Source organism: Ranitomeya variabilis, chromosome 3 (genome assembly GCF_051348905.1).
Source record: "Ranitomeya variabilis isolate aRanVar5 chromosome 3, aRanVar5.hap1, whole genome shotgun sequence".
NCBI classification, from domain to species: Eukaryota; Metazoa; Chordata; class Amphibia; order Anura; family Dendrobatidae; genus Ranitomeya; species Ranitomeya variabilis.
This window is the reverse complement of record NC_135234.1, coordinates 681,905,961-681,913,572: the sequence shown is the minus strand read 5'-3', so window position 1 is coordinate 681,913,572 and position 7,612 is coordinate 681,905,961.

The window sequence follows — 7,612 nt, the reverse complement described above, 5'->3', positions numbered from 1 at the left end:
GTATGCTTTCTGTCTTCTGCTATCTAGAAAGCGGACCTCAAATTTGCTAAAACTATTTTCCTGCTGCGTTTGTTGTTTCATCTCATATCACCGCCAATATATGTGGGGGGCTTCTGTCTCCTTTTTGGGCATTTCTCTAGAGGTGAGTCAGGTCTTATATTTCCCTCTGCTAGCATTATTTAGTTCTCCGGCCGGCGCTGGGCATATAGGGATAAAAAGTAGGACATGCTACCTGGCTACTTCTAGATGATGCGGTAGGTTTAGTTCATGGTCAGTACAGTTACATCTTCCAAGAGCTTGTTCCTATTGAGGCTTATGCTAGTTCTCTGGCCATGGAGATCATGACACTTTCCATCCCCAGACTAACGGACAAACGGAGCGAACTAATCAGACTCTGGAGGCTTATTTGAGGTGTTTTGTCTCTTCTGATCAGGATGATTGGGTGACCTTCTTGCCGTTGGCTGAATTTGCCCTTAATAATCGGGCTAGTTCCGCCACCTTGGTTTCGCCATTTTTCTGCAACTCTGGTTTCCATCCTCGTTTTTCCTCGGGACATGTGGAGCCTTCTGACTGTCCTGGGGTGGATTCCGTGGTGGATAGGTTGCAGCGTATCTGGGGGCATGTGGTGGACAACTTGAAGTTGTCACAGGAGAAGGCTCAGCGTTTTGCCAACCGCCGCCGCGGTGTGGGTCCCCGACTTCGCGTTGGGGATTTGGTATGGCTGTCTTCTCGATTTGTTCCTATGAAGGTCTCCTCTCCCAAATTTAAGCCTCGCTTCATTGGTCCTTACAAGATATTGGAAATCATTAATCCTGTATCCTTTCGCTTGGATCTTCCGGTGTCGTTTGCCATCCACAACGTATTTCATAGGTCCTTGTTGCGGCGGTACGTTGTGCCTGTGGTTCCTTCTGCTGAGCCTCCTGCTCCGGTGTTGGTTGAGGGCGAGTTGGAGTACGTGGTGGAGAAGATCTTAGATTCTCGTCTCTCCAGGCGGAGGCTTCAGTACCTGGTCAAGTGGAAGGGATATGGTCAGGAGGATAATTCCTGGGTGGTCGCCTCTGATGTGCATGCGGCCGATTTAGTTCGTGCCTTTCACGCCGCTCATCCTGATCGCCCTGGTGGTCTTGGTGAGGGTTCGGTGACCCCTCACTAAGGGGGGGGTACTGTTGTGAATTTACCTTTTGGCTCCCTCTAGTGGCTACTAGTGATTTGACTCTGGGTATGTCATTCATCCCTTGTATGCTCACCTGGGTCGTTAGGTCAGGGGTGTTGCTATATAAGCTCCCTGGACCTTCAGTTCAATGCCTGGCAACGTTGATATCAGAGCTAATCTGTAGTGCTCTTGCCTACTGATCCTGGTTCCTGTTTGATTAAGCTAAGTCTGCTTTCTTGCTTTTTGCTATTTGTTTTTGTTTGCATTTTTGTCCAGCTTGCATATTATTTGTTTCCTGACCTTGCTGGAAGCTCTAGGGTGGCTGGTGTTCTCCCCCCGAGCCGTTAGACGGTTCGGGGGTTCTTGAATCTCCAGCGTGGATTTTGATAGGGTTTTTGTTGACCATATAAGTTATCTTACTACATTCTGCTATTAGTAAAGTGGGCCTCTCTTTGCTAAATCTAGTTCATCTCTGTGTTTGTCATTTCCTCTTACCTCACCGTTATTATTTGTGGGGGGCTTCTATCCTACTTTTGGGGTCTATTCTCTGGAGGCAAGAGAGGTCTTTGTTTTCCTCTTCTAGGGGTAGTTAGTCCTCCGGCTGGCACGAGACATCTAGCGACCAACGTAGGCATGTTCCCCGGCTACTGCTAGTGTTGGCGTTAGGAGTAGATATATGGTCAACCCAGTTACCACTGCCCTATGAGCTGGATTTTTGTACTTCGCAGACTTACTTGTTTCTCTGAGACCCTCGCCATTGGGGTCATAACATGTATCTTCCCCTACAACACCCTCTGCCACAAGGTGTTGCCTGGTTCCAACCCAGTCAGCTTTCTGATCTAACTTCCTGCCTGACCCCCGTTTTACCCACTATGGTGGGGAGTGGCCTAATGAATAGCACCCTTAGCTCCCCCCGGAGGCCCGGCTGTGAAATGTATTGGTGTCTGTGATACCTGATCAGATGAACTCCTTCAGTGCCATCGGACGCACCATAGCTCCCCATAGTGGCGGAGCCACAGTACTGCAACGACCAGGACTCTGGGGCGCTGCACATGTGGCTCGCGGCCCCATGAATTGTGGCTCGCGACTGTCCCCAGCTTGATGCATTAGGTCCAGGTCTACCAAACAGGTATGAAGAGTACATCTCAAAATGGTGAATTTGGTGAGTAGCCCTGCACAGAATTGCAGATCTGGATGCACATTTACTGGTCTTAGGGGTTTAGAGATGTTTTAGGTATGATACGCTGGTGGTTTGTACTACCTGTTAGAGGAGGTGCTCAAAGCTGGATGTGACAGTGTGTTGGGAGAATACTGAATGGGAGTATTGTGGGAACCCTGGATCTCAGTGTACTGCTCTGGAGTGATTTCTGTGGAAAAGCTTTGGTTATCATTATACCTGTTATGGGGGCTTTGGTTGACACTAATTTGAAGGGGGTGGGAGCTGGATGTGGCTCACGACCCTCTCTCTAAGCTGAATGTGGCTCTCAAGGTCAGAAAGGTTGGGGACCACTGCTCTAATGGAACAAACATTGTGGAGCTGTGGGTGTACTCTGCCTCATGTTCTGTGGGTGAAATTTGTAAGCTGCTAATTTATTTATTTTACTCACTTACCGTATATACTCGAGTATAAGCCGAGATTTTCAGCCCACTTTTTTGGGCTGAAATTGCCCCTCTCGGCTTATGCTCGAGTCATACCGGGGGTCGGCAGGGGAGGGGGAGCGGGGGCTGTCTAAAAATACTCACCTAGTCCAGGCGCGGTCCCTGCTACCCCGGCGCCGGCAGCAGCAGCTTCAGCTTCTTCCTGTACTCAGCGATCACATGGTCCTGCTCATTACAGTAAATGAATATTCGGCTCCACCACCATAGGGGTGGAGCCGCATATTCATTACTGTAATCAGCGGTACCATGTGACCACTGAGTACAGGATGAAGCGCTGCGGCGTCAGGGAAGCAGGATCTACACAGCGGCAGGACCAGGTGAGTATACGGGGAGGGGAGCGCAGCGCTGCGCGATAGTCACCTGCTCCTCGTTCCGGGTGCCGATCTGTCTCCAGCAGTGACGCTGAGGTCAGAGGGCGCGGTGACGTGGTCAGTGCGCGCCCTCTGCTGAACGTCAGTGCTGGAGACAGATCGGCGCCGGAACGAGGAGCAGGTGACTATTGAAAGTGCCGGGGGCCTGAGCGACGGAGAGGTGAGTATGTGATTTATTTTTTTTATCGCAGCAAATGGGGCAAGTGTCTGTATGGAGCATCTATGGGGCCATAACGTTCCTGCAGCACTATATGGGGCCATAACGTTCCTGCAGCACTATATGGGGCTATAACATTCCTGCAGCACTATATGGGGCCCATAACATTCCTGCAGCACTATATGGGGCCATAACATTCCTGCAGCACTATATGGGGGCCATAACGTTCCTGCAGCACTATATGGGGCCATAACATTCCTGCAGCACTATATGGGGCCATAACATTCCTGCAGCACTATATGGGGCCATAACGTTTCTGCAGCACTATATGGGGCCATAACGTTTCTGCAGCACTATATGGGGCCATAACATTCCTGCAGCACTATATGGGGGCCATAACGTTCCTGCAGCACTATATGGGGCCATAACATTCCTGCAGCACTATATGGGGCCATAACATTCCTGCAGCACTATATGGGGCCATAACGTTTCTGCAGCACTATATGGGGCCATAACGTTTCTGCAGCACTATATGGGGCCATAACGTTTCTGCAGCACTATATAGGGGCATAATGTTTGTGCAGCACTATATGGGGTAAGTGTCTGTATGGGGCCATAATTAACGTTTGTAGGGCACTACGGCATATGGGGCAAGTGTCTGTATGGAGCATCTTATAGGGCCATAACGTTTGTGGAGCACTACAAGGGGCAAATATCTTTATAGAGCATCTTATGGGGCCATAATCAGCATTTGTGCAGCATTATATTGGGCAAATGTGTCTATGGAGCATCTTATGGGGCCTTTATGAACCTTTATGCAGGATTATATGGGGCTTATTTGAATATGGAACATCTTATGGGGCCATAATGAACAGTATGGAGCATTATATGGGGCTCCTGATTCAATATGGATATTCAAAGACACTTAACCTACTGATGTCTCAATTAATTTTACTTTTATTGGTATCTATTATTACTTTTGACATTTACCGGTAGCTGCTGCATTTTCCCCCCTAGGCTTATACTCGAGTCAATAAGTTTCCCAGTTTTTTGTGGCAAAATTAGGGGGGTCGGCTTATACTCGGGTCGGCTTATACTCGAGTATATTCGGTACATAGCGCCATTAATTACACAGCGCTTTAGAGACCTCATCATCACTATTCTCCATTATGGCTCACAATCTAGATTCCCTATCAGTATGTATTTGGAGTGTAGGGGAAATTGGAGAACCCGGAGGAAACCCACAGAAACACAGGGAGAACATACAAACTCCTTGCATCCTTGCAGATGTTGTTGGTGAAATTTTAACCCAGGACCCCAGAGCTGCAATGCCGCAGTGCTAACCACTGAGCCACCATGCTGCCCAATGTAGGGGAACTCTGCCCCATGATCTGTGGGTAAAATTTGTAACTGGACTTCCTATTTTAGGGTAAGTTCACACTAAAAGTTTTTTCAGCGTTTTTTGTTTTCTGTAGCAAAACCTGATGTTTTGGCACTAAAGAAGCTGCAGAAAAAAAGCATGCTTTGCTTGTTTTTTCTGATGTTTTTGCTGCGGTTTCAGCATGCTAAATTTGTCTCTTGTGCATGTAGATAAAGTTTACTGTTGAAAATAAAGTTCTATTCTATAGAATCAGATTTTGGCACGAATAAACGCAGCAAAACCTGATACCGGCATTTTTGGGTGAAAAATGGTGAAAAAACACTGAAAGAAATTACATCCTCCATTGTGCAAAAAAAACATGCAAAGCACAAAATCCTTATGACAAAAAAAAACCATACTGTGTGCATGAGATTTCTGAAATCTCATAGACTTTGCTTGTACATTAAAATGCAGCTGAAAATTTGCATAAAAAAAGCAGAAAAAAAACGCTGCAAAATCCCCTAGTGTGAACTATGGTGTCAGCACCCCTTTAAATCATTTCCCTTCCCACATTGGTTTGCAGGGCAATTGTCCTGCTCTCACCCCCATTTAGTTCCTTTTACAGCCCCCTTAGCCCTGACTATAACCACTTTACAGCCATTTTAAAGGGCCACTGTCACCCCCTCCAGCCGTTATAAACTAAAAGAGCCACCTTGTGCAGCAGTAATGCTGCATTCTAACAAGGTGGCTCTTTTAGTTTCAGGTTCAAGTATACCCCAAAAAAAGCGATTTGATACTTAGCCATAATTGGTGTCTCTAGCCACGTAGGCTGGTCCTCCCTCCCCAGCTTGAAACGCTCCTCTGCCGTCACTCACATCTTCTTGGTCTTTCTGCGCCGCCCCCTCAGCGCTGTTTACGTTTTCAAACCGGCGCCTGCGCTGTGTAGTACTGTTCTGCGCAGGCGCAGTAAGTTCTGGCCGTCTGCCGTCCAAGCCAGGCTTTCACATTGCGCCTGCGCAGAACAGTACTACACAGCGCAGGCGCCGGTTTGAAAACGTAAACAGCGCTGAGGGGGCGGCGCAGAAAGACCAAGAAGATGTGAGTGACGGCAGAGGAGCGTTTCGAGCTGGGGAGGGAGGACCAGCCTACGTGGCTAGAGACACCAATTATGGCTAAGTATCAAATCGCTTTTTTTGGGGTATACTTGAACCTAAAACTAAAAGAGCCACCTTGTTAGAATGCAGCATTACTGCTGCACAAGGTGGCTCTTTTAGTTTATAACGGCTGGAGGGGGTGACAGTGGCCCTTTAAAGCACCGAAGTTCGGGTTCTCATTGACTTCTATTGGGTTAGTGTCCGTGGTCAAGTTCAGTGTCAAGTTTGGACCCGAACCAAACTTTTTACTGTATGTTCGGCGAACCTGAACATCTACAGGTCTACTCATCTCTAGTTCTGATTGCCTCCCCCCCCCCTCCCCCTGCAGAGAATTCAAAGAGGGTGTACTTAGTTTTTTTCATGCCTGTTCTCTTGACAGGCATTTAAGAAATATCAGCAATAACTTGTTCTCAGATGAGGTCTTCCATCTGTTTTTACAAGCTGGAGGCTACATGAGCTCATATAGGAGAATCACATTGATGCATTGTTTAAGTCAGACACAAGGAACGTACATTCTTACAACAGAAATTCTGAAGAATTGTATTAATAAATGTGGATACAAAGCCTGATCTGTACAAATCACTGATGTATGTGTGGGATTAATATAGGTTTCAATGCTCAACATCATGTATTATACAACATGTATTCCCATAAGCGGATATTGTTAGCAAAATAAATAAAAATAGAGATAAAATGTTATAGAAAATACCTTTAAAGAAATATAGATAAAGTACATATCCCATAGCGATATCTCAGCAGTCTGATTGCAGTCTGAAGACCCCCATACACTTGATAAAAGTTGGTTGAACCCAATGGTTTCTGTGGAGTAGGACAACCATCCAGTGTATATGGGGCTCACGACTCTCCCCAAACATCATCTGGGTGCGACCAATGAAATTTCAATTTTTTTTCAGTGGTCAAATTAGATGCTGCCAGACTAAATCTACAATATAGAACAACTGGAGTGCTGACCTGAGCTGACGGCTATGTCTTGTGTTTCGCCTTCTTTTTTTTCTGCACCCTAACCACTGTCAGTAACAGACAAAACCTAGAATATAAACGCTGCATAGAAACGATAGAGTAAGTAAATACTAACACGGTAAAAAACAAACTGCTTAGTTAATATGTGTCCTTATTAAAAAAAAATGTAAAACCAATCCCACCGTGACAAGGTGTACCCAATCGGGATGGTCCCCACTCTAGTTACTCAACTCGTTATGTGCCATCAGACATCAAAATAGATGGGGGCAGAGTGGGTCCTGGGCCTGGCTGCGTCACACCTGATGTGGAAGGCTGAATATGGAAGGTGCACAGAGCGAGGACCGAGGTCACACTACCAAATGTACAGAGTAAATGAAGCAAAACCAAAAACATGGGTCAGCACATCTGTTGGTATAAGTGTAGTATGTAGATGCAGTTGCACACTGTGGCCATTATAGGGGTTATCCATTACTAGGACTGCCCCTTCTTAAACTAAATGTTTGGCCCTGATAAAATAATAAAGCCTATACTCACTTCCCATGCCGGCACAATTCCAGTGGTTTCGGCACTTGCGGTCTCGGGGCTGTGATGCGGTGGAATGACACTTGATGTCCGACGCCCAATCAGCGCTGACGTCACTGTCTTCACCTTCGAACAAACTTCATGTTCAGTTTGTTTGAAGGCGAGGACAGTGACGCCAGAGCTGATTGGGCCCCCAGTGTCACATGTCACAACAGCGCATCAGAGCCCCGGGGAGAGCGAGTGTCGAAACCCCGG